This window comes from Triturus cristatus, chromosome 1_2, assembly GCF_964204655.1.
Source record: "Triturus cristatus chromosome 1_2, aTriCri1.1, whole genome shotgun sequence".
NCBI classification, from domain to species: Eukaryota; Metazoa; Chordata; class Amphibia; order Caudata; family Salamandridae; genus Triturus; species Triturus cristatus.
In genome coordinates this window covers 17,712,116-17,737,787 of record NC_140580.1, presented here as the reverse complement: position 1 = coordinate 17,737,787, position 25,672 = coordinate 17,712,116, and the positions used below count along the sequence as shown (strand labels likewise).

The 25,672-nt window shown below is 47.6% G+C and overlaps 1 pseudogene across 1 annotated transcript in view; it reads left to right on the top strand.

Annotated features, from left to right (window-relative positions):
- LOC146866653 (serine/threonine-protein kinase 38-like) overlaps positions 1-25,672 on the top strand; it is a 659,816-nt pseudogene that overhangs the window by 141,110 nt on the left and 493,034 nt on the right. Inside the window, exons 6-7 of the transcript XR_014966481.1 lie at positions 3,701-3,710; positions 11,446-11,569. The product of XR_014966481.1 is annotated as a serine/threonine-protein kinase 38-like (transcript). The remainder of the gene's footprint in view (positions 1-3,700; positions 3,711-11,445; positions 11,570-25,672) is intronic.

The following is a 25,672-nucleotide window of genomic DNA, read 5'->3' as shown; positions in this document are numbered from 1 at the left end:
TATGCCAACGACGGAGTACCCTGTACCCTTCCCTCTGGGTAAAAACCCTGATTACTTCCTGCTGACCTTCATTCCAGGTCTTGATGAATTAAGGTCAGTAGGAAGTAACCAAGGTTTTACCCAGAGTTAAGGGTGCAGGGTACTTAGTGGCTGTCGTTTATAATTGTTAATCGTAATGCGCTACTCCTGCCGATCACATTTTGTTTTGTTGAATGTGATTGACTGGAGAAAAGATCGGAATATTTTTTTTGCCATCTTGAAAATCCCAAATAGATTCTGTTTCACTATTTTTGCGCAGTGGTAACAATTTTCAGTCCTAGGGCTAGGGGGAGCTAGGCTGAGAATTGGAAATTAAAAATCTTATATTGTGGATTCATTTGTTTGGCCATCGAACCCAGCATGCTTTGGGTCCTTTTAATGTGTCCCTGTAGGTGCAGTGATGGTTTGGGAGAACTAATAATTCACACTTGCTACTCCGTTTCCCCTCTTTTTTTTCTTTTTACGGAGTTTTATATATCGCGAACTTTGCCCGAATCGGGTATCAAAGCGCTTTACATAGCACCAGTTGCGTTACATGAGGACACATTATTTTTTTTGTTAGCCACAGTGAGATTAAGTGATTTGCCCAGAGTCACAGGATGTTCAGCGTCGTTGCCGAGACTCGAACCCAGTTCCCCAGATTCCAGGACGACCACCCTAGCTGTTAGGCCAACTCCTCTGACCATTTGTGACAAATGGGATATAAGGGGCTTCTTGAACTGCTAGGGAAAGTAGACAGAGAGGTTACAAAAATATTATCCGAAACCTCAGACGTGGTTAAGTCATTGAAATGCTTAAAACAAAGTTGGACTTATTTTCAAAGAACCGTTTTGATCATGAGATGTTCACATCAGGGCATTTCCCAAAACAGTGAATAATTGCCTATGTGCTACCATTAATAAAATTTAAAAAAACACTCTGTCCTCGCGTACCTAGCAGCTATTGTCCCATCTCCCTACTTCCAGTGCCTGCTAAAATTGTGGATAAGGCTATGAACCAGGAACTTGCTTCATTTTAAAAAGAAATAATCACCTTCTTAATTCCACCCAATTTGGATTCAGAAGCGGTCATAGTACTGAATCGGCTTTGGTTGTGGCCTCTGAGGAAATTAAGGCAATTTTGTATAATGGAGGCAAAGCAGCCCTTATTTTACTTGACCTCTTGGCCGCGTTCAACACGGTCAACCATAATCTGCTTCTGGACCGTCTCCATAATATTGGGATTAAGGGATCTACACTGGCTATTTTAGGATCCTTTCTCTCCGGAAGATAAGTCAGTTGCCCCAAATGAGTTTTTTCTGCCCCGTTTCACTCCCCACTGGGGTACCACAAGGGTCATCTTTGAGCCATGTGCTTTTTAATGTATATATTACACTATTGGCTAGTCTGATTAGAACCTTTGGCTTTTCCATTGTGTTAAATGCTGACGACACAGTGATGTTCAGGGTACAGCCATGAGGTTTCATAACTGTAGCTGTAAGTAGGAAATGTATGAAAGGCAGTTACCTTAAGCTAAACTCTGGAAAGACTAAAGTCTTCTGTTTCGGAAATTACATTTCCTTCTGGCCCCACATCTGGTGCCCACAAAAGCTGAGAATTCCCCCAACCCTTTTAAGAAGGTAAGGAAATTAGTTGTCATGTTTGGTGACAAGCTCCCTTTCGGAGATCAAATTAACTGAGTCATCTCTGCCTCATTCCATACCTTTAGGATAATAAAAACGTTTCTTCTGAATTCCTTTTGAACTTCAGAAGACTGTAATGATGACCCTCGTTCTTTCCAAATTTGATTACTATAATGCCCTCTATATAAATATGCAGCAGCGACTACTGAACAAACTTCAGACCCTACAGAATGCAGCAGCCAGCATGCTGTTAAGGATTCCCAAGTTCCAATGGTATCTCAGCCTTGCATAAGTTAAACTGGCTGCCAATCAGGAAATACATTGCCTGTATCTCCCATGAGGCCCTTCACTATAATGGCCCTGACTATCCCAAGCATAGTTTCAAATGGTACATTTCCACTAGGGCGCTTTGGGCAATCTCTGCCAAAAATGTGAGGGTTCTGAAATTTAAGCACTCCTACTGGGGCGGCAGAAGTTTTAGTGGCTGCACTGCTTAACTATGGAATCCATAACCCATCTCCTTCATTTTAGGAAGGCTTTAAAAGCTTGGCTGTTTGTTAATTAGTAGGGGCTTTTCCAGCTTATGATCCTCTCTAACAGTTGTAGCACCAAGACGCCCCCAGGTATTCACGCTGTTTATAAAATTCTATTATTACATATTTTAAAGAGCCGTTTTGCCAATACTATTCTAGGTAAATTTTGAATTTTATTTAAAAAAAAAAAAAAAAACTATTTTCTCAACCAACATTGTATTTGTGTGCAAAAAGAATTGAAAGTATTGGGATACATCTTCATTTTTTGGGGTGCACTCCAAATTAAAAAAAGGAGAGAGAGAACCAAGTAACAACTGAAGAAATGTTGGCATGCACACTTGTTTACAATCTGTAAGTAAAGCTGGTTAACCTTTGAAGGGTCAGATTAGGTAACTTTAATTCACCTTAGATTTTCGTTTAAGTCTAACTTCACAGAAGAGACAGGAAGGCTTTTAGCAGCAGACCTAGGTTTTGTCGGACGTTTTTGGATCACCTTATTTTTAAAGTTGATTGTGGTGCTTTGTATGGACATTACTGTGGATATTTTGGAAGGTTGAATTGAAGAAAACCCGTTTAAACAATTTTAGGTCTCGCCTACGCAGCGCGCATGCGCTGCGTAGGAAAAAGACCTTTAGTAATCGTCACAGCTTTGCGGGCAAAAACGTGCACGCGTTGCATTGCTTTGAATGGCAACGCGTGCACGTTTGTCGATTCCCTTGCGGGAGCGAGCTTTCAAACCATATGTTTGTAATTAACTCGCTCGCTCCCGCAAGAGAAACGGGCCCAGGCTCCCTCCTCTCTCCCCTCCCCCTGCTGCCTCCTCTCCTCGTCAGTGCGAGGCGCGCGCTTGTTTATAACGGAGACGATGCGTTGATACGGACACTGATATGAGATGATGCAATATGGAGCGTGCCCCGCGGTCTCTGTTCTATGTGATATTTATAGTTAGAACGATGTGGGGGCAATGGACTCGGAACGAGGGCACTGGCTTGCTGCTGTCCGTGTTCCAAATTGCTATAAATGATTACAAAAGTGTTATTCTCTCACAACTAAAGTTTATTCAATTCGAAATCCTAACATGCTGACTTCTTTTTATCTCCATTCCCAACAGGGTAAATGTAGTCCTCATTTTGTTGCCATACTTCTTTTGTCTTCTTTCTATGTTACTTGCGGCACCTACCATAGTCACAGGAAAAGCTGCAACGTCTGACCGATAATCCGGTCACCATTAACGCCCATTGGTTGCGATCTCGGCTCTCGACGTCATTGCCGGTAGGTGAGGCCGCGTTTCCGGCTGCCATTTCGGGCTGCGCTCGGGGGCGACATGTCCGGGCACTTCGATGCAGAGGACTGCGATGCTTGGTACTGGGGGCGACAGACCCGGGTCGAGGCAGTGGCCCTTTTGCAAGGCCAGGGCCACGGGACGTTCCTGGTCCGCGACTCAGCCACAATCCCCGCGATTGTCCCACTACATCATCAACAGGGGGAGTAAATGCTGCTGGGAAAGAAAGGAACGAGTTGTGGATTCTCTGGGCGCTTATCTCCAGCAGCTGCATGTGCTCTATCAATTCTAATGCATCTTTATATACTTCTACATAAGTAGAGAGCTCTGGTGGTTGGAACTAGAATGGAAAGTTTGGGGGTGGGGAAGCTAGTCTAGACGCTTGGATGGTATAACTACTGATTTTTGTATCAGGTTCCATTATTTATCGCCATAAAATTGCAAGGTACAATACTAATTAAGTCATCAACAATTACCTTAAAAAACCTTATGGCCATCTAAGTCCACGCTGCAGGTCCCGTCTATATTTCTCTTGATCTTAGAGAATTTGTGTTTTCCAGATGTGTGTTTTTTTCGTGCAATATATGACACGTATAGTGTATACTATGAACTGAGTCGCCTGTAGGTCCCTGGGTGAGTTCAAATTGTGGGTGTTCATATCTGGGGCACGTTGAGATCTCATCAGTTTTAAGGTAGTGCGAACTCCCCAGAACGCAAGGCACGTGAGCGCGTTCAGCCTACATATTTCATTCTGTTTATTATAATTTCGTGTGAAAGGGGTGTACACAGGTTTAAAATATTGACGGCGCCAAAGGAAGTGATTTGTGGTAGGTGTGTGTTCATGAGAGAGTAAAACGAAGAGGAGGCGATGAGGCAAAAAAGTGTATGTAGGAGTACTCTAAAAAGAGTGATGAAGGAGGATATTTTGTATGAGAAAGTACAGATACGCGATTTCATAACAATGAGCAAAAAGTGTCTTGCAGTGAGAGCGTTCTGGTCCATTAACGCCTGGTAATCTTTCATACAGCAGAAGGATTTATTATAGCCTGCTGCCTAGGTCTGCGGGCGGAGGGGGCTCTGCAGCTGGCCTGGGCTGTGTGTGAGGTGCGTCTGAAGTTACCGCACGCTGCTCTACCTACACACACCGACCTCCCCACACCAGTCTGAAGTTGCCACACCGTGCAGGGGAAGGGTGCTGTGCAGCCGGCCGGCGCTGTGTGTGCGCAGGCTGAGATTGCCGCACACTGGTCTGAAGTTGCCGCACACTGGTCTGAAGTTACCGCACACCGATCTCAAATTACCACACACGGATCTCTGTAATGTCGTGCGGGGTGATCGCACGAACACCGCATGGAGCCTGGCCTACTAATGATGAGACGGGGACACAGAGCCTGCTTAGTATCGTCCGCCGCCGTAGCCGTTCTGGCGTACGTGCGTGCGCGACTTGACTTTTATTAACTATCTCACGTGACCTGACACGTACGCCTCGGCGTATCGCGTCAGTGTCACGACACTACATTCCTCCCCAACACACAAAAATTCAAAAACATTTCAAAACAAATTTCAATACCCCAGACTGGAGAGTCCCGTTCATCCTGACGTCATCCCCAACTCTAACATTTACTTGCCCATTAAACCAACTCAAAACAACCTTACTTGACATAGTCCTTAAGTTGGCGAGAGGGCTCGGGGTGCTGTCGCAGGTTGTACCTCGACTCTCCACTGTCCAGCACGAGACTAGAGTTCCTACTCGCAGGGACATCACTACCACTCTCACCTCCGGCAACTGCGGCCTCCGCTTCATTTAATGGTGACACATCTGGCCGTCCGGCAGGCCACCGTGAGTCATTGTCCCAAGACTGGGAACCAGCTCCTCCAACCGCTAGGTCCATGGACTCCGTAGGCTCTGGCGACACATCCTCACTCCGAGGGCAATCCTGGGGTGGATCCTGATGCAAGCTTCCCGTTCCGATGGAGGACGGAATCCTTTTGAAGTACGAAATGTTCCGTGTCACTTTTTCCCCTCTTCGCCTCACTGTAACGCAGGTACCCTTGACTTCTTCCACGGTCCACAGCTCTTTTTCGAAACTCAATCTGAACTTGCTGCCGGGCGTTCGGCTTTTGATGAGCACCGTGTCCCCAGGTACCATGTCCGGCACCACTGCGCGGCGCCGGGTGTCGGCATGCGCATATGCCCTTCGGCGCCTGGCGTCAATGGCACTGTCGTCGCGGGATTCCGGTCTCCACTCTGGATGATGTGGTATAGCATCAGTGACCACCCTTCCCATCATCAAGTGGGCGGGGGCCGTTCCGGTAGTAGAGTGGGGCGTCTGGCGATAGCTTCGGAGGAAAGTAAAGATGGCGAGTTCCACAGACTGGCTTTTGTCATGTGCAATGCGTATCACCCTGTTAAGGGTTCTCATGAAACGTTCAGCTTCCCCATTTGCTTGAGACCAGCGGGGCGTGATTCGTCGATGACGAATACCCAGAGCTTGCAGATATGATGCGAACTCTTGGCTCTGGAAGGGGGACCCATTGTCCGTTCTAATTTCCTTTACCTGTCCATGGGTAGCCATTATTTTCTCTAGTTTTAGAATCACCTCGCTGGCGCGTAGGGCCGCCAGTATTTCCACTTCAGGATACTTCGAGTGATCATCTATGGCGACTAGAGTATGTCTTCCATCCGGCAGACTGCCAAAGTCCACGCTTATGTGGGACCATGGTGTTCTTGGACGAGGTTCCATGACAATGGGGGCAGGCCTGGGTGCTTCCCCAGTGATCTGGCAGGCGTGACAGGCCCGAACTGTGGCTTCTACTAAGTCGTCCATGAGGGGGAACCAGACCTTGGAGCGTAGTCTCGATTTGGTTTTCACCATGCCTTGGTGACCGATGTGGGCGAGATCTACCATCCTTTGAGTCAGGGACGTCGGGACGACCAGCCTGTGCCCCCTTAGCAGACATCCGGTGTCATCCTCGGTCAATTCCTCCCTAACATGTTAAAGACTGTCCATTATCTGTTTCGCCCGGAGCATCAGGCTCTTCCACTCTTCTCTGGCTCTATTCCAGTTATTATTCTGGACAGCTAGCTTGGCTCTCTGCAGACACTCATCTTGATCCGTGGCACGTAGCAGACTGGCCATGGACACCGGTATGGGACACGACCGAGCAGTGACACACCGTACATACTCCTCGGTTTCCGCCGCTTCTTCCATCTCCTGTGGAGTGGCCTTGCGAGGGTGACGCGAAAGATAGTCAGCGGGATTTCGTGCCCCTGGCTGGTATTCTATTTTGCAGTTGTAATTTTGCAACTGGACCATGGTGGCGGTTTCGTGGATGTGCCTGAGAAGAGCGCCACCAGGGGCTTGTGGTCGGTGGTCACGACGAAGGGTTTTCCGTACACATATAAGTGGAAATGGTGACAGCCCCAGTGAATTGCGATGGCCTCTTTCTCTATCTGAGAATACCTTTGTTCCGTCTCGGTGAGTGACCTACTGGCAAATGCCACTGGGACCCATTCCTCTTGACTCGTTGTCCTCTGTAGCAGGACAGCACCCAGTCCGACCGGCCCAGCATCCACGGCGATTAGGGTGAGCTTAGCGGGGTCAAAGAATGCGAGTGTAGTTGCTTCTGAAAGCGCATTTTTGATTTCTTCGAATGCTCGAGCATGCTCGCTGCCCCACGTCCACGGGGTGGACTCTTTCGTTAGTTCTCTCAGGGGTGCTGTTAGGTTGGCCAGGTCTTTGATGAATCTACCGCAGTAGTTGACCATTCCTAGGAAGCTTCGAACTTCCGTGATATTGGTGGGGGAAGGCGCTTCTTTAATGTCCTTCACTTTCTCCGGATCCGGGTTGACTCCCTCCGCTGAGAAAGTGTACCCGAAGAACTGTAGCTTATCGCATAAGAACTCGCACTTTTCTCGTTGTAACGTGAGACCCGCTTCTCTTATTCGTCGTAGTACTTGGAGTAGTCGCTCGTTGTGTTCTGCAACCGTCTTGGCGTGCACCATAATGTCGTCACTGACATTAATTGCCCCCGGAATCCCAGCGATGAGCTCCTGGATTACGTTTTGGAACACCTCGGCAGCGCTCGATACTCCGAAGCTCAACCGGGTGTAACGTCTTAGTCCGACGTGTGTAGAAAACGTGGTAATATTCCGAGACGCTTCATCCAGAACCAGCTGGTGGTATCCTGATCGGAGGTCCAACTTCGAGAACCACCTGGCACCCGCCATCTCCCCGATGAGGTCGTCGATGGTGGGGGTGATGTGGCGCTCCCTTTTGATGGCAACCTTGGGGAGTTGCATGTCAACGCATATTCTGACTGCGCCTGGTTGCTTGGGCTTCATTGCCACTACTATGGGAGACACCCACGGGGTAGGTCCAGACACCTTTTCGATGATTCCGGCCGCCTCAAGCTTCTTCAGTTCAGCCTCCACCAATGGCCTGAGATGGAATGCTATTCGCCGGTGTCGCAAGGCTATTGGCTGAACGGTGTTGTCTATATGTAAGTGGATCTCCTTGCCCCGGAACTTGCCTATCCCTTGGAATACCTCTTCAAATTCTTCCAGGATGTGGTGCATGGACTCTTGGTGCACCCCAAACGCGAAAGTCACTACTCCGAGGTCTTCGGCTGCTCGGCAGCCTAGGAGCATGCCTTGCCAGTCCTCCGTGACGTAGATGTTTGACGTGACCGACCGGGTTCCATGAGATATCGTGGTTTTGAACTTCCCACACACCTTTAACAGTTCCTCCTGTCCATACGCGAACACCGTTATTGTCGACGGGTGTAGCACCGGCTTCGGGTGCATGGAACTGTGCAGAGCAGCAGCCATGATGTTGATGCTGGCCCCCGTATCCACCACTGTGGTGATTTCTTGCGATCCTACCCGGACGTTGCACTGCGGGAGCCGTCGCGTCTTGCGCATTGCAGCGCCTATCATGTGTATCCGGTGTATCACTTTCTCTACTTCGCCGTCGTCATCCATGTCGCTGGCCCCTAGTTCTCCTTCATCCACAGCATTTACTGTTTGGCGGGGTTTGCGAAACCTTTTCGACCGGCACACCTTTTCGAAATGGTTGAAGCGCCCGCACCCCAGACACTTCTTCCCTCGTGCGGGACATTCTGCCGTGGCATGTGGCGGCCCGCCACAGTATCCGCATGACTTCGGTTGTTCTGGGGCGACAGCACCCGCCCATTTTCTGGGCCACCTCTGTTTCGGCTTGACTACTACTGCGTTGACTGGCTCCACCTTCACCGGTACCTGCAGGGCAGCTTCCATGTGCGCGGCACGCGCTTTCGACAGTTCTTTCATCCTGCCCATTGTTAGTATTTCTGCCAGGGGTTTACCGGATTCCTCCAATATTCGCTCCCTCAGTTTGACCAATGCACACCCTTGTATTATCTGCCCTCTTATTTCTTCCGTCTCGTCCCGAAATCCACATGTGGCTGCTAGATTCTTGAGGCGGGCATGGAACTTGTCTAGCGACTCCTCGGGGAGCTGACGCGCTTGGCGGAATATGAATCGCTCATAATCGCGGTTTGCCATTGGCTCGAAGTGCTCATTTAGCACGGCTATCAATGTAGTATGCGTTTTGGGGGTGTTTTCCACGAACGTCTTGACTATATTGTGAATGTCTTTCCCCCCGAGATGAATGATCATCGCGCGTTTCTGGTCCCTATGGACTTTTGTGGCTTCAAAAAAGATCCGTAATCTGTCCTCCCAATCCTTCCATCGGGCTGCCACCGCTGACGGGGACCCTTCTACTGTGAACGGCTCAATTGGGGGAATGTTCGTCATGTTGCGCGTGGGCTGCCTGCGCTAGGCGAGACCTGTTGCTGAAGTAGGTGTGGTCTCCTTCAGTGTTCCTCTCCCCCGTGGCAGACTGACACCTCAAGGTTTGGGACCTCCCCCGTGATATCTGGGCTGTGAAAATCACTTGGGGCCTTGATGAACTAGCCTCCAGCACCCTCCAGTTCTTCCACTAGGGTGAGTCCCGGTACAACTGCCTAGAGATAGGGCTCATTACTCACGCAGGCTCCAGGCTGACAGCTTTTTCTGCTCTTTGCTGGCGCGTGACAGCGCTCCAGGCCGGCTTCAGGCAGGACACCCCACGTGGTGATCCCCGCGCTGGGGAAGCCTCACGGACGCCTCGCGCAGCGTCCGCTTGCACACACGGCCACAGACGCGTGGTGCGCAAACAGCCGGTAGGCAGGTGCGCGCTCCGGACACCGCACCAGGGGCCTGACGCAGACCTAGGTCGATGACGCGGGGGCACGAGCACCGCGAGCGGAGCTCGCTACACGGCCGCCACACCCGCGAAGCACAGAGGCGAGGGCACGCCCACCCTCATCGCCACTTTGTAATGTCGTGCGGGGTGATCGCACGGACACCGCATGGAGCCTGGCCTACTAATGATGAGACGGGGACACAGAGCCTGCTTAGTATCGTCCGCCGCCGTAGCCGTTCTGGCGTACGTGTGTGCGCGACTTGACTTTTATTAACTATCTCACGTGACCGGACACGTACGCCTCGGCGTATCGCGTCAGTGTCACGACACTACAGATCTCCATCCTCCAAAGGGAGCTGTGCACCCTGCCAGGGCTGTGTGCATGTGCCTGCATCTGAAGCTCTCGCACACCGACCCCCATGCTGAGGTCTGTAATTATCGCACCACTCTCCAGGCACCCGTCTGAAGTTACCTCACACAGACCTTCGGGTACCGGAGTGGGCTGTGCAGCAGGCCAGGACTGGGAGTGAGTGGTCTGCGTCCGAAGTTACCGCACGCTCCGACCTCTGCACCCCCGGAGTGGCTGTGACTGGACAGGTCTCGCCCGTGGCTACCCTCTCTTCGACCTCTGCAGAGGGCAGGAGGGATGCCCGCCCGCACCATGGACTCCTACGCCCGCACCCTGGTGGCCTGCGCCGCGGACGCCGAAGTCTTTACTGTGCCCTAAGTTCAGGTAGGCTGGCGGGACCCGGGTCTGACACAGCGACTCACTGGCTGAATCTTGCTGAGTCCAGAGACAGGCCGCAGCGAGGAGTCCGTCTCTTTGTGAGGCCTGTTCATGACTGTGCACTGATAGGCGCACACTCCAGTCTGTTACAGACCTCAAGCTGATCCGTGTCAGGAGTGTGTGTCTCATCAACTTTATGCAGGGATCTGTAGCTGTCCTCTGGTTGGTGTGTCCCCCATTGTCTCTGCAGGGTGTCCCAGGCTATCTCGTGCCACGTGTGTGTGTTTCATTGAAACTATGCTGGGCTCTGCCACTCCTCCTGTCGGTGTGTCTACCATGTTCGAATCAGAGATTCAGACTGTCCCATGTACAGTGCGAGTGTCTCACCAGGGCTCTTCGGATGTCTCTAGTCCATTGCCAATGTCTCATTCAGTCTGTTCATATATATATGTCTCCGGTCAGACATGGGTGTCACACTACATATTCAGAGTTTTTTTTTTAACCTACCCATTGTCAGGTGTGACTGTCTCACCCAGCCTATTCTTGCTTGTACCTGAGTGTCTCACGCCATATAACTTGGTTAACCTAAAGAGCACAAGAGGCCGTGCTATGTCTCAGATTTCAATAATTCTTAGGAGTTTTGCTAGAACACAGTTAACCATTTAAGTATCTGGTAGCAGCATAGTCAATAGGTCTCGCCTTTGGGACCTTATAAGTATTTAGTTTTGCAGCACAATATCCTTGGTGCAACAACATCAACTGTTGCATTGCTAAACACTTATAAGGTCCCAAAGGCGAGACCTATTGGCTATGCCAATGCTTGTTTTTCTCGCTGCCTGCTTACGTCCTGTAGAAATCTTAGAAAGAACTGCTATAATAGATGACTAAGCAAAGAATGTGGATGACCTCAAACCTTGTGATTTCCCCAACTTCTTGACATAAGCAAAAGTATGCTATTTGGACACTTGCTTTAAAGGTTCTCTTCTTGCTTTCTTGTTATTTGTGTAATTCTCTAGGTTGGACATATCCGTGCAAAAAGGGATATCCTGGTGGAAGCCGACAGTTCTTGGGTTGTGAAGATGTTCTATAGCTTTCAGGATAAGCTAAATCTCTACCTTATTATGGAGTTTCTTCCTGGTGGTAAATACTTAAATGAATGTGTATTTGCTGAATTGTATCCCAGAATTAGATGTACAGTCACATTAATGTTTTAATTTGATTCGGAAGCAGTGAAACCTTTACAATGGCCCTTGTAACTCGTTTGACTTCTGAAAAGAAATTTACCTTTAAACTTCCAATCTGAACCTCTTGAACTCTCTTCTCCCTCTTGCACGTTTTAAAAATGATTGACATTTCAATTTATTCAACAGTTGTAAAAGTGTCACGTTTTTATAGCGTCACTTAATTGAAATAGAAGTGTTGCACAAGACTACGGTGTACAAAATTAAAATATTCTAATGCAGCAGATCATAGAAGTACGTTTTTGGTGAAAGTTATCAGGAAAAAGACTCCTAGGTTTTATGCTACCTTTCTTCCAGTTAGTCAAATGCACCCAGCAATTCACTTGCTAAACTATACAGAAACAACATGTAAAAAATTATGTTGAGAATAAAAATAGCTATGTTCATATCATTAACAATCACTGAGGGGGAAAACAAAAAACTAGTATGGTTAAAAATTGTAAAGCAAACCTATGCAGAACCACTCCCACTGGGGGAATGGGAGCAGCAGAACTCAAACAAGAGCACACCTCTGCACATTCAGAGTGTGGGAGAGTGATATGTGTTGAGAGATAGATGACCTGGGTGAGGCTGTGGGTGCTGTAGGAAAAATGAAACTTTCATTGTGTCAGGATTTCTATCACAAAACGACTACATCAGCAAAGAGGGACAAGACCTTTTCATACAATCCCAATACTTAGTGGGCAAAAGAGTATGTTGAGAAACTCTTGAAGAGAGAAAAACTGCAGAAAACAGCTTGGATGCAAAAGCAGAGGGCATAGGTCTAGTATTCTTCGGAGCACATCTTTTTGTGCGGATATGTTGGTTATGAGTTCTGGTGATCTTCGAATGGACAGTCTAAAGGATAGCCAAGCATATTACGCGGCTGAAAAGTCATGTAAAAATGTTGTACCTTTTCTCAAAGGAAAGTAAATCCTATAGAAAGCAAGAGAGATAAAGATGATCAAATCCTAGTCTGAGACTTTTTCAAGGTCTCTAACTGATGCAGATCGAGGCCTATCACATATGATGTATCGAGACAGAAAATATGTTAAAACCTCACATTCCTATATGACATTGTGTTATGGAAAGCATTATGAAAAGCTGTGTCTAGAAATGGTGCCACATTAGAAGGGACATTTGAAAAGTTCTGAGCATTTCTCCACAAGAGGAGCTGCTCTCGTGAGAAGGTGGTGTTACTAAGAACATTTTGTCCTGGCAGGCACACAAATAAGAGGAGATGGATGAATAGGGTGATGCAAATTGATACAATGAATCGTACCATAAGAAAATCTTAGCATATATACCATGTAATTGGAGAAAGTGAATCATATTTTTTTTTATTAGAGTGACAATATATTAACTAAGCAGTACTATAACGAGGGGGTTTGACAGAGTCTGGAAGATGCAGTCATGTTTTGTTATCCTTTGTAAGTTTTTCATTTTCTCTACATCACAACAGTGATCTGTTATTGCCATTGTTCAAATGAGGGATCGAAGAGATCTGTGGGGTTTATCTTGACCTTTTGAGCTTGAGGAAGCTTGATGGGCATCAGTGTCTAGGCCGACTAGGAATGAAAGATCTATCCTAACGTCACAGATCAAGTTATTGGTTAAGGGGAGGGAAGGGCTGGCAAGAATGGTTATTGCGCATCAGGCTTTTGTGATCTGGCTTCATCATGGTTTGCAGGAGTTTGATGGAAGGAAACAAACAGTAAAACTTGGAGAAAATGGTTTAGATGTTTTTATAATGTAAAGGCTTTGAATTACCATAGCAAGAATTTCAAGATCCTACAGAAATTAAGAGCTACCAATTCAGATATAGGCTATCATACAGGGCACATTTTTTTCAATTTATTTATTAATAGAGTATTTGGTCATCAGAAACCTTGTCTGAAGCGACAGGGTACTGTACATTATAAGGCATAAAGCATTTTTAAGGTGACAAAACAGATGGACAACTTTGAGCAACCATAAAAATAGGAGGATTTTACACTTGGAGATGACAGAGGTTTCAAAGTAGAGTACTTAATACTCTTCTTACAAATAACAAAGTGATATTTGTTTCTCTTATGTGGTTCGTATAGCAGGAAAAGACTTCATTTGCAGTCTTGATTTTTCTCTCTTGAAATTTCTAGAAAAGTCGGAGACCAATTTATCGTTATGTATGCCATCTTCAAGGGTTAACCGTTAAAATATCTTTAAGATATGCTGGTTGTGGGTGGTGTAGAGCTTTCTATAGGATGCTGCTTCTCTTGAAGTTTATTCTTGCATTAAGGTCAAGCCAGTAGTGATTAATTGGCAAAGGTGTTTTGTGCTTGCATTGTTTAGCACTGTTTCTTAGTCAGGTCATTGCTTGGGTGAATTTTTTGGGATAGATCATTAAGAATGCCAAGTTGAGACCAAGCCAGAGATTGGATAGATTTGTATGAAGTATTCACCCGCAATCGCAGGTTGTATTTTTACTAGGGGAAGTGTGGCTCATACATTTCTATTTTACAATGTCATCTCCAGACTAATCCTCGTATAACTGTCATCCACGTGTTGGTGATGACTATCTTTTTTTGATATTATGTAATTAATTATTCCCTATATATGTTACATTAGATAGACATTCGGAGATGGTGCTGATGCGTGAGGCACAACATACAGTGATGTTAGAATAAGGATCCGGATTTAAAGAACCTACATATATAAACTTATTTCACCCTGCAAGGCAATGTGTTACTGCAGTGTGAAACAGTTCGCCTAATATACTATCTTTGGCATTGTCTTGATCAAATATATCAAAGACCACCGAGAGCTTCAACTACATCCGTCTGGAAGACTTACTCACTTGATTGTGGCTTTGTCCATCCAGCATTTAGGCCTGCAACAAGATTAGTAAGAGCAGTGTTGATAAGGTTTTTGGATACATTATTGCAATTGGGTAGCGGATTTTGTCTCAATGAATGTTCTTGCCAAATGTGGTTTATCAGATTTTCAGGGACAGGTTTTGGTTCAGGAAGACTGGATATTTGCCAACATTTTAGAGGTGATTTTTAAAATGCCAGAAACTACAAGGCTTTGCGAGGTACCGCCTATTTTCTAGATGAAGAGGAGAAACACATTTTGATCCATTTTAGTGTGGCTCATCTGTGAGTTGTTTTTTCCCCGACTTGGGCAAGGGCTACATTATGTAGAGATGAGATCAAATGTTGTGTATGATTTTCTTGGACTGATCTTTGGTTATCTGATGATTTTATCTGTACAGTATCTGACATTCGCTTAGTGATCATTTCAGAGATGAAGTTGATATTTAGCTATGTATGGATTCCGAACCTTTAAGGTGAGTAACGGGGGGAAGGTAGCATAGTGTTTTACTTTGGTGAAGATGCTTTGAGGTGTTGACATTTTTTGGTCCTCTTAAGTCTTGGCTCTATTCCATTATATAGCTTTAGGTGTCTTTGCAACAGATGGAAACTGCTTCTTAAGCTGTTAAATAAGGAGGTTTGTGCACTGTATTACACATGCATTCATACATCAAACTGATACATCCCCCCCATCCCTGTGTATAGGCTTGCCAATTCCCTTTATTGGGTCTGGTGTTCGCCAAGACATGTTATTTTTTTTATTATAAAACTATTTGTATGCTATATATCCATACTTGCATTGGCTTTCAGCCAGCCCCCTTCATCCATTGGTCTGTTGTAGTGTAATTCATGTTTTACCTCTGCTTGCCACAGCATACACTATGGGGCACAGGGTCAACACACTACAGCCATTGGCTTACCCAACTGTGAGTGATGGGATTCTGTTCCTGCACAGTGTGCACATCTGCACAATAAATAGTCTCCTTCAATGTGAGGAACTACTTATGCCGTGTGTGCTTCTACATTAGAAAAAAGATCAATTTTGGCCTTTAGACAATGCTTCTTCTACTTATGTGAAGGACGGGCGGCTCCCAAATGCTGCCACCAGGTCACCCTTGTGTCTTCATCCAAAAACCATTCACAAACAAAATAAGCATTCCTAAAGCTAAAAGGCGAGCTGCTAGTGCCAGACCAATTGGCTTTTTCATTACTTGCTTTATTGAATGGTGTGAATCTGATCCTGCATCTCGTGAACTCAGCAGATTCCAAGGCATAGCTGCAATTCTTTTGAACGTTGATCTTTTTTTCTGTTTCCCTACATTGGCTTTTCCCTTCAGCTCAGGTAGCTAATGGTACATTGTTATGACTTTTCGGCATGTGCAATGCACTATCTGTAGTTTGTAGGAGTTGATCCGCATAGCTACTGCACTTAATGTTTGAGTTATATGTTATGAAGATTTATACAGCGCACAGCTACTCCCAAGACTGTCCCGGCGCTAAAGACAAGACTGCAGTTATGAATGAAATGTATACAGTTTGTGTGAAAAGCCAAGTTTTCAGTTTCTTTTTAAAGACTGGAAGGTCCCGCATTAAACGCATCTCCCTAGGGAGCTTGTTCCTGTTAACTGGTCCTAGATAAGAGAGTGATCTGCCGCCTGTTCTGAGCCGGCAAATATGAGGGACTTAAGCCAAGTTCTCAGAAGAGTAACGCAAGGTGTGGGCAGGGATGTAGTCATGGATCCTTTCTCTCAAATAGCCGGCGCCTGAGCTGTGCAGGGCTTTGAGCATTAAGACCATGGACTTGAATTGTATCCTCTTTCTTATTGGAAGCTTTTGAATGGACTCCAAATGAGAGGTCCTGTGTGTAGCAACTGAGCAGCCGAGTTCTGAACCACATGAAGTCTGCACAGAATGTACTCCGGGAGGCCGAGATAAATGGCTTTACCATAGTCCAATCTCGAGGTATCTCTATGCCTATGATCTGTGTGCAGTTATCTAAAAACGATATTTCTGGATCTGCCTGACCTACATGCAGAACAAGGGAGCACCAGCCTCTGAAGCAACAGTGAATTTCATTGTCGGGAAGAAAAAACTATAGTATGCAACAGAGCACCTTTCCTGCTCATGAGGAAGCATGGCTTTCACCCTTGTCTCTACTCCTTTCCCCAGTGACCCTCTACTTTCTCATCTGTTGGAAAGCTCACCCTCACTAACATTACACAAGTAATGTGAATAACACTATGGATGATAAAAGTGCCTGGTTGCTAGACCGTCCTCCCCCCCCCCCCCCCAACCCACCCCTCCTCCTGTGCCAGAAAACTTGTTTCAGCCTAACGCAGTTGCTATTGTTAACCAAATCTTCCTGTTCTAGACACTAATTTGCTATGTTAGTGAGGTCCCAAGCCACTGTTGCAGGTTTTGAGCCAGTCTCTCCTCCTTGACATAATGCTGTGAGTCTGTTGTACTGAAAGGAATACACAGGCCTCTGTGTGTGAGTCTGCACACTAGGTCTCTGTTCTCTCTGTGTACTCTGGAAACATGCAGATAGCTCCACCTGTTGGTTGTCTCTCTGCGTCTCAACCTAATCAAAGAGGCCTATATTCTGACTCTACCACTACTTCTGTGGTTGCAGGCAGCTACAATGCAGGTCTGATGGCAGTTGACTCCTAGGCATCGAGCAGCGAACAAGAAACATACAATGTTTAACCCTTTGGGTGCCAGGCCTTTTCCCCCTCCTGTGCCTGGCGTTTCCCTAGTGGGTGGGTGTCATGACGAGATAGTCTCGTCATGGGCACAGCGCGACTGTGCTCCATGAGGAGACCATCTCGTCATGGGCACAGAAGAGGTTAAGAAGCAGCAGAAACACCAGGATACTTCAACCTGCCCCACACATACCTTTTGGGACACCCAAGTGCTCTATTCCTGTTGCGAAGTTAATGCAACACCTGAGGCTTTAAGCTTGAAGGAATGTCTGACTTCCTACTGTAGCAGTGGACTTTCTGGAAGTGAAAAAGTTGGCACCTGTTAAACTTCGCAGTCTTAGGGTAGTCTTCCCCCAAACATTTTGCCTTCCTCCTCCATTTGTTTTGCTGATCTCGTTTTTGCTGGTCTAGCACTGGTTAGCAGTGGTTAAGTGCGCAAAGTGCATGTGCTAACTCCTTAAAACATGGTGACATTGGTTTATCCCCAATTGGCATATTACATTTATTATAAGTCCCTACTAAAGTGGTACAACTTGTAACCAGGGCCTGTGAATTAAATGCTAAAAGTGGATCTGCAGCACTTATTGCACCACCCACTTCCGTAGCCCTTTAAACATGTATTGGGCCTGCCAATGTAGCTGGTGTGTGCAGTTTTAAACTGCCATTTCGACCTGGCAAAATAAACCTCTTGCCAGACCCGAAGCCTTCTTTTTGATACATATATGTCACCCCTAGGGGTAGGCCCTGGACAGCCCGTGACAGGTTTTTGTGTATTTAAACAATTGGATGAATACTTATAAGATTTACAGGTCCTCGTAGTGAAAAACTCTTAAATCGTTTTTTTATTTCTACAAGGCCTACCCCTCCCATAGACTATCATTAGAGATACTGTATTACATTTAATAGGCTATCATTTCCAAATGGGAGCCGGTAGCCCCAGTTCATGTTTGGTGTCTTTATAATTGTAGTGAAAAATCCTAACTCATGGTAAAGTTGGATTTTAAATTACAATTTTGAAAATGCCTCTTTTAGAAAGTTAACAGAAGGAGATGATGGACGGAGTGCTGAAACTTTTCAGACACTCACCCCCAGTGACAGATCTGAGTTAAATCCATCATCGTTCTTTAGCTCGCTTTGCCATCCCAGTTCAGACCCAGCCATATGCAAATCACTCTTGACCCTGTGCATCATGGGAACAGTCCAGCCCAAACTGCCAAGCCAGGTCTTCAGTGGACCGGAAGCAAGCATCCTGGGACAGGTTTCGGGATAACACCCCTCATCAGCTAGGCTAGCTTGACTCCAGTTCCGGCATGTTGTACACTAAAGTGTGGTCGCACTGCACAGGAGCAAAGCCACACATCTAAAACATGGTGCATGCAATCATTTTTGTCTCGATGAAGCTTAACCTTACCTGTGTCATCTGAGGTTTACTAGCAACCTTTGAAGTAACAGGGATAGAACATATACTTGGTACCTGTGGAATTCCCATGTAAACATACATAGACCATTGAATAAGGTGAACAGCTTCAATAAAGTAAAATAGTGTAAACAATCCTCTGCTATTATTGAATTCAGAAGGGCATGGAATCAGAGTGTCACTCTGTGCTTTACATGTAATACTACAGACCTGCTTTCATAAGCACTGTGGTGTCACATCCCTCGGTCGTTGTTTAGATTTCTAAGATCTCCTTTACCCGTTTTAATGCTTCATGTGCTTCACAATAATGTTGTGTGTTGAGAGTATTCCTTCGGGAAGGGATAAATGGCTCCTTTTTCGGGCAAAGACACCCTTCATTCACCTTGTTACACTGTCTGTATACTGCAGAGCATCTACTGGATAATCCCAAAAGCAAGCAGTCAGCAGTACTTACATAGTACAAGATTGAAGGCAGGCACATGTTTGGCTATGCAGCCCTACAAAAAAAGAGCCTGCATGAGCTGCTGCCATTGGGACTCTAGTGCCAGGGACGTGAGAAAGTAACCTATGCATTAGCCAGTAAGACGTGTGCATATAAAGGGTTAGGTGCATTTACAATGGAAGCATGTAATCCAGTGGTCCACTCTGGTGTGTAAATAGTTATAAAATAAGTATTCTAAGGACCTGTGAATCAATCGGCCCGAGCTTTATACTTTTGATTGATTAAATGATTACATTTGCAGTTAGGGGACGCTTGAATGCAGCAATATCACTCTCTCTTTTGCCACCACTACCCTAGCTCACCAGATGACACCACCGTGAGGGGAACGGACTTCAGCAGCAGGGTCTCTCGCTCCAGTTGCGCGAGAAACGGCGCCGGGGACTGAAGGGACTACATCCCCCAGAGTTCCCAGCGAGGCGCCATCCACTTGCATCATCCAGGAGCGCCGGAGGTCTTTAAAATCGACAGGGACCTCACGCAGCGCGGGACGCTTGAATGCAGCAATATCACTCTCTATTTTGCCACCACTACCCTAGCTCACCAGATGACACCACCGTGAGGGGAACGGACTTCAGCAGCAGGGTCTCTCGCTCCAGTTGCGCGAGAAATGGCGCCGGGGACTGAAGGGACTACATCCCCCAGAGTTCCCAGCGAGGCGCCATCCACTTGCATCATCCAGGAGCGCCGGAGGTCTTTAAAATCGACAGGGACCTCACGCAGCGCGGGACGCTTGAATGCAGCAATATCACTCTCTCTTTTGCCACCACTACCCTAGCTCACCAGATGACACCACCGTGAGGGGAACGGACTTCAGCAGCAGGGTCTCTCGCTCCAGTTGCGCGAGAAACGGCGCCGGGGACTGAAGGGACTACATCCCCCAGAGTTCCCAGCGAGGCGCCATCCACTTGCATCATCCAGGAGCGCCGGAGGTCTTTAAAATCGACAGGGACCTCACGCAGCGCGGGACGCTTGAATGCAGCAATATCACTCTCTCTTTTGCCACCACTACCCTAGCTCACCAGATGACACCACCGTGAGGGGAACGGACTTCAGCAGCAGGGTCTCTCGCTCCAGTTGCGCGAGAAACGGCGCCGGGGACTGAAGGGACTACATCCCCCAGAGTTCCCAGCGAGGCGCCATCCACTTGCATCATCCAGGAGCGCCGGAGGTCTTTAAAATCGACAGGGACCTCACGCAGCGCGGGACGCTTGAATGCAGCAATATCACTCTCTCTTTTGCCACCACTACCCTAGCTCACCAGATGACACCACCGTGAGGGGAACGGACTTCAGCAGCAGGGTCTCTCGCTCCAGTTGCGCAAGAAACGGCGCCGGGGACTGAAGGGACTACATCCCCCAGAGTTCCCAGCGAGGCGCCATCCACTTGCATCATCCAGGAGCGCCGGAGGTCTTTAAAATCGACAGGGACCTCACGCAGCGCGGGACGCTTGAATGCAGCAATATCACTCTCTCTTTTGCCACCACTACCCTAGCTCACCAGATGACACCACCGTGAGGGGAACGGACTTCAGCAGCAGGGTCTCTCGCTCCAGTTGCGCGAGAAACGGCGCCGGGGACTGAAGGGACTACATCCCCCAGAGTTCCCAGCGAGGCGCCATCCACTTGCATCATCCAGGAGCGCCGGAGGTCTTTAAAATCGACAGGGACCTCACGCAGCGCGGGATGCTTGAATGCAGCAATATCACTCTCTCTTTTGCCACCACTACCCTAGCTCACCAGATGACACCACCGTGAGGGGAACGGACTTCAGCAGCAGGGTCTCTCGCTCCAGTTGCGCGAGAAACGGCGCCGGGGACTGAAGGGACTACATCCCCCAGAGTTCCCAGCGAGGCGCCATCCACTTGCATCATCCAGGAGCGCCGGAGGTCTTTAAAATCGACAGGGACCTCACGCAGCGCGGGACGCTTGAATGCAGCAATATCACTCTCTCTTTTGCCACCACTACCCTAGCTCACCAGATGACACCACCGTGAGGGGAACGGACTTCAGCAGCAGGGTCTCTCGCTCCAGTTGCGCGAGAAACGGCGCCGGGGACTGAAGGGACTACATCCCCCAGAGTTCCCAGCGAGGCGCCATCCACTTGCATCATCCAGGAGCGCCGGAGGTCTTTAAAATCGACAGGGACCTCACGCAGCGTGGGACGCGCGCGGGCAGCGCCCGGGCGAAGCCCGGGCCAAGGGCGGGTCCGTCCTTGCCCGTCACTGCCTGGAACGGACTGGGCTGGGCAACCCCTCTAACGTTTTCTGCACACCACCTCATCTAAGGTACTGTTGCCTCATCTTTTTCCACAGGCGCCTTGCGTACAACAGTGTCATGTGAAATTGAACATTAATTAATTATTGTGTTTGCTCTTGTTGTACCAGCCCACCTTGCAGCTTGTTCTATTGGCCATTATTATGCCACCAAAGGACAGCAAAGCCAGGGCGGCAAATGCTCATTTCACGGGGACAATGGACCAATTTGTGACTAAAGTTAATTGTGTCATTGATCAAGAAATAATGCTTCTGGAGCGCCGCGTCTCCCAGGATCTGGCAGCCGCCAGAAGGTCCTCCCTGGGATACCTTGTTAATGCTCGGTCTCCAGCACGTCAAACTTTATCTCCCACAAGCTCAGCTAGATCTGACACAGATCCATCAGCCCAGGAGCTGCCAGCTAGCGGAACGGTTGCTGATACTTTAGTGGAGGACCAGTCTTTGGTCCTCGACTCTTTGTTATTGTCTCCTTGCCCACTGCCGTTTGCCCCTAGCACAGCCCCGGAGTGTAGCACCAGGCAGCTTCGGGAGCGTAACTTGGGGGCTATTCCCAAAACAAAACAAGGGCGCCCGCCCAATATTGGCAGAAAGGGCAAACAATCTAAAAGCAAACATAAGGTGCCAAATCAAATGGGAAAAATGAATAAAACCCCTGACATCACCGAGCAACCCTCACAGGGGGCCCCACTGGATGACCCTGTCCCCCAATCTATTTTTACATCAATAAGGATAATGAGCCAGGAGGAGGGAGATGGACAAAGCGTAGCGGCCAAGGGAGGGACCCCTGACCCATTGCGTTTGCATGACATACGGGATTTAATTAGGTCCTCTCTTTGTCCCGTGCAGGACAGATTACTCAAAATCGAAGAACATCTAGCCAGGATCGAATGCATCCTAGGGGGTCTGTCCATTGCACCAAGCACCACTCTTAGTCCAGAGGTCCCAAACCCATCTGCCAACCCTAGAGCTAAGAAAGTCCCGTTGGCCCCTAAACCTCTACCACCAGCCCAAACCGAAAGCCAACCCTTAATTACACCAGACATCTCCATCAGAGCAGGCAACTCAAGGAAACCCATCTTGTCCAGTAAAACAGATTTAAAAGAGGTTGCTAGGCCTTTAACACCAGAGTCTATAACCATGGCTAATACTCCCAACTTGCCTCCTGAAACAGCTCCATATGTTGTAATCTTGGCAGGAGTGCCCGAATTGGAGAGTAATGTACTTGAGTCACCCGCAACCCTAAGGAATAGGGTTGTGTACTGGCTCAACACAAACAGACCATTACCTCCGCACATCAGCGCCAAAATTCTTATGGTCCGACGGGTTCCATGGGTAGGCCACTTAGCTAAAAACATAAAGGGGGATTGCATCCTAATTAACTTCAAGGACACCAGAACAGTTGAGTATATTTGCAACTGGAGGTCGACCACCATAGGATCATGCATTTCAACTCTCCACTTAACCTATTTTTATCCCCCTGGTCATTTCACAGAACCTTGGACAGTTGTACATGGAAAAGGGAGAGGCCCTCCACTGGGGAGTCGGCCTATACATCTGCCACCCTTAGACTTTATTCCTACAGTAAATCGTTTTAGCAGTCTTGAAGCTGTCGATTGACTGGAGGATAGTAAAGTTACCCCAGCCCCTCCTCCGCTTTTCTCAGTAAGTTGTCCCCTAGAGCCCACCTCAGTGATTGAACATTTGGGGTCGAATTTATCAATCATGTTAACGAGCCCGACGAGGTCCATTATTAGTCCTGACTCCCCTCAAATTTATCCTCCAAGTGCTTCAACTCCCGGGGTGTTTACACCTAGTCTTCTCAAGATTGTCTCTTGGAACATAGCTGGTTTACGTAACAAGCTAGATCTCCCTGATTGGAACGCATTCATAGAAGAACACGATATATGTATCTTCCAGGAAACCTGGAGTGTCGATCCAATATATAAATCGGGGTTCTGTTGCTTTTTTATACCAGCTATCTCGTCAGGCCGTGGGCGCCCCTCTGGGGGCCTCATGGTTTGGATCAAGGCGGATCTCAACCTGATGGTCACCATTGACGGTCGCTCCACGCCTGATATAATGAGACTCACTATCAAAGACACTCAGAACAGTCCACCCTGGGAACTTCTCAATGTTTATTCTCGTGGCACTCAAGGGGGTGCTAAGTCGCTTACCATTACAGCACTTTCAGAGATACTCTCTGCATGCACCTCGAATTCTTATCTTCTTGTCGCCGGTGATTTCAATTGTTCTTTTGAACCACTTGCCGCAGAAGATTTATTGGGCGCACATGACGAGGACACTAGATGGAATATCCCTTCACTCTCCTTGAACCCCGTTAAAAGATGGACCCCTGCTGTAATCCAAATGAACGCCTTAGCGTTGGAATTCGGTTTAAGAGCTGTCAATGGGCGCACCCCTTCTGATCTAGTGGGCGCTAATACTTTCAACAGAGTAGGCAGTCAAAGCAGAATAGATTACATCCTAATTGACAGGAGGGGATGGAAATTTGTCGTTGATATGGTTGTAATACCATCAACATCCAGTGACCATAACCCCCTGTCTCTCACCATGCGTGAAGTCTGGCATAGACAGGCTATTTCCCCTCTACCAGGCACACAGCTGTTGACCAAGAAGCTTGAGCCTTCTAACTGTGGCAGATCCCTTAAATGGTCCAAAATTGCCCTTAGTGATACTAAACTTCTTGCGTTGGAGAACATCCTCGCTGATTACACCACCAGGCTTTCCTCATTATCCGAGGACAACTCTAGCTATACTAAAGTCTATGTGGATTCTATGAATGCAATTGGGGCATTGTTCATTGACCGCAGGAAAAAACCTAACCCCAGAGTTGAAAGAGAGAATGATTGGTTCAATAAAGACTGCAGAACTAAGAAAATTCGCCTAATTTCTGCAATCAAATCCAATAATCCCGCTGAGGTTAGGCAAGCGAGGTTGCTTTATAGGCAAGCCCTCGCATCTGCCAAAAAAGTCTGGGAAGAACAGCGCTGGGTTTCACTGAAATTAGCGAGCCATGCAAAAAATGGCGAGCTCTTTTGGTCCATCATGAGAAGATCATCCAGCTGTGCCCAGGCGCAAATCCCTAACCACATCACGGATGGGGAATGGTTTAACCACTTCAAGAACTTGTACGCAGGTCCTGAGGTTGTGGTAGATCAGCCTACCAGCCCAGGGTCTGTAGTAAAATTCCATGATCATGTCTTGTTCCCAAGTGTTGAGGAGAAGGAGGTTCAAACTGCAATTGATAAGATTGTATCTGCCAAGGCACCAGGTCCTGACGGCATTCCGGGAGACCTTTTCAAAGCGAATCCAATAGGCTGGGCTGCGTTCTTTACTATTTATATCAACAGTCTATTGAGTGGATCCCCGGTGCCGGAGTCATGGAAGGGTGCAGAAGTAATCCCCATCTTTAAGAAGGGCTTAAGGGGAGACCCGGCGAATTATCGCCCAATTAGCTTAATCGATTCTGGTCAGAAGTTGGTCGGCAGGGTACTTCTGGAGAGGATACATTCCTGGGTGGATGAGGAAGGGATTCTAACCAAGTTCCAGGCGGGTTTTAGGGCCTGCACCAGCACCATTGACCAAGCATTCAGGTTAACGCTCCTTTACTGGAAGACGGTTACCATCGGCAAGGGTGCTTTATACCTTGCGTTCATTGACCTTAAAACCGCCTTCGATCTGGTCCCCCGCGATCGTCTGTGGTCGATTTTGGAGGAGTTGGGCATCCCTTCCTACATTCTGAAACTCCTCATCCGAATGCACGAAGAGAACTTTGCCTGCATTAGATGGGGGACACAGGGCCAGAAAACTAAAAAAATTCCAGTGAATAGAGGGGTTCGACAAGGGTGTGTCATGGCGCCAACACTTTTTACGCTATTCGTGAATGGCGTGGTCTCTTTTCTGCTTGAAGACGAAGCGGACGTTCCCGCTCTGGCGGGTGATAAAGTTCCAGCACTTCTTTTCGCAGACGACACTTTGTTAATATCAAAAACTCCGTCTGGTTTACAGAAGTTGTTACAGCGCTTCTCTCTGTTCTGTGAGCGAAGAGGCCTCGTCATCAATACCGCCAAGACTAAACTCCCCTATTTTAATCCCTCAAAATGTTCTGGTTCTATTCTGACCCTAGAAGGGAAACCACTTGAGCGTGTCAGAGAGTTTGATTATCTGGGAATCAGAATCTCCGACAGGCTCAGATGGCAGCCTCATATAGATAAAATGGCACTTAATCTTAAAAGAGTAACTGGTGCCTTGGGAAAG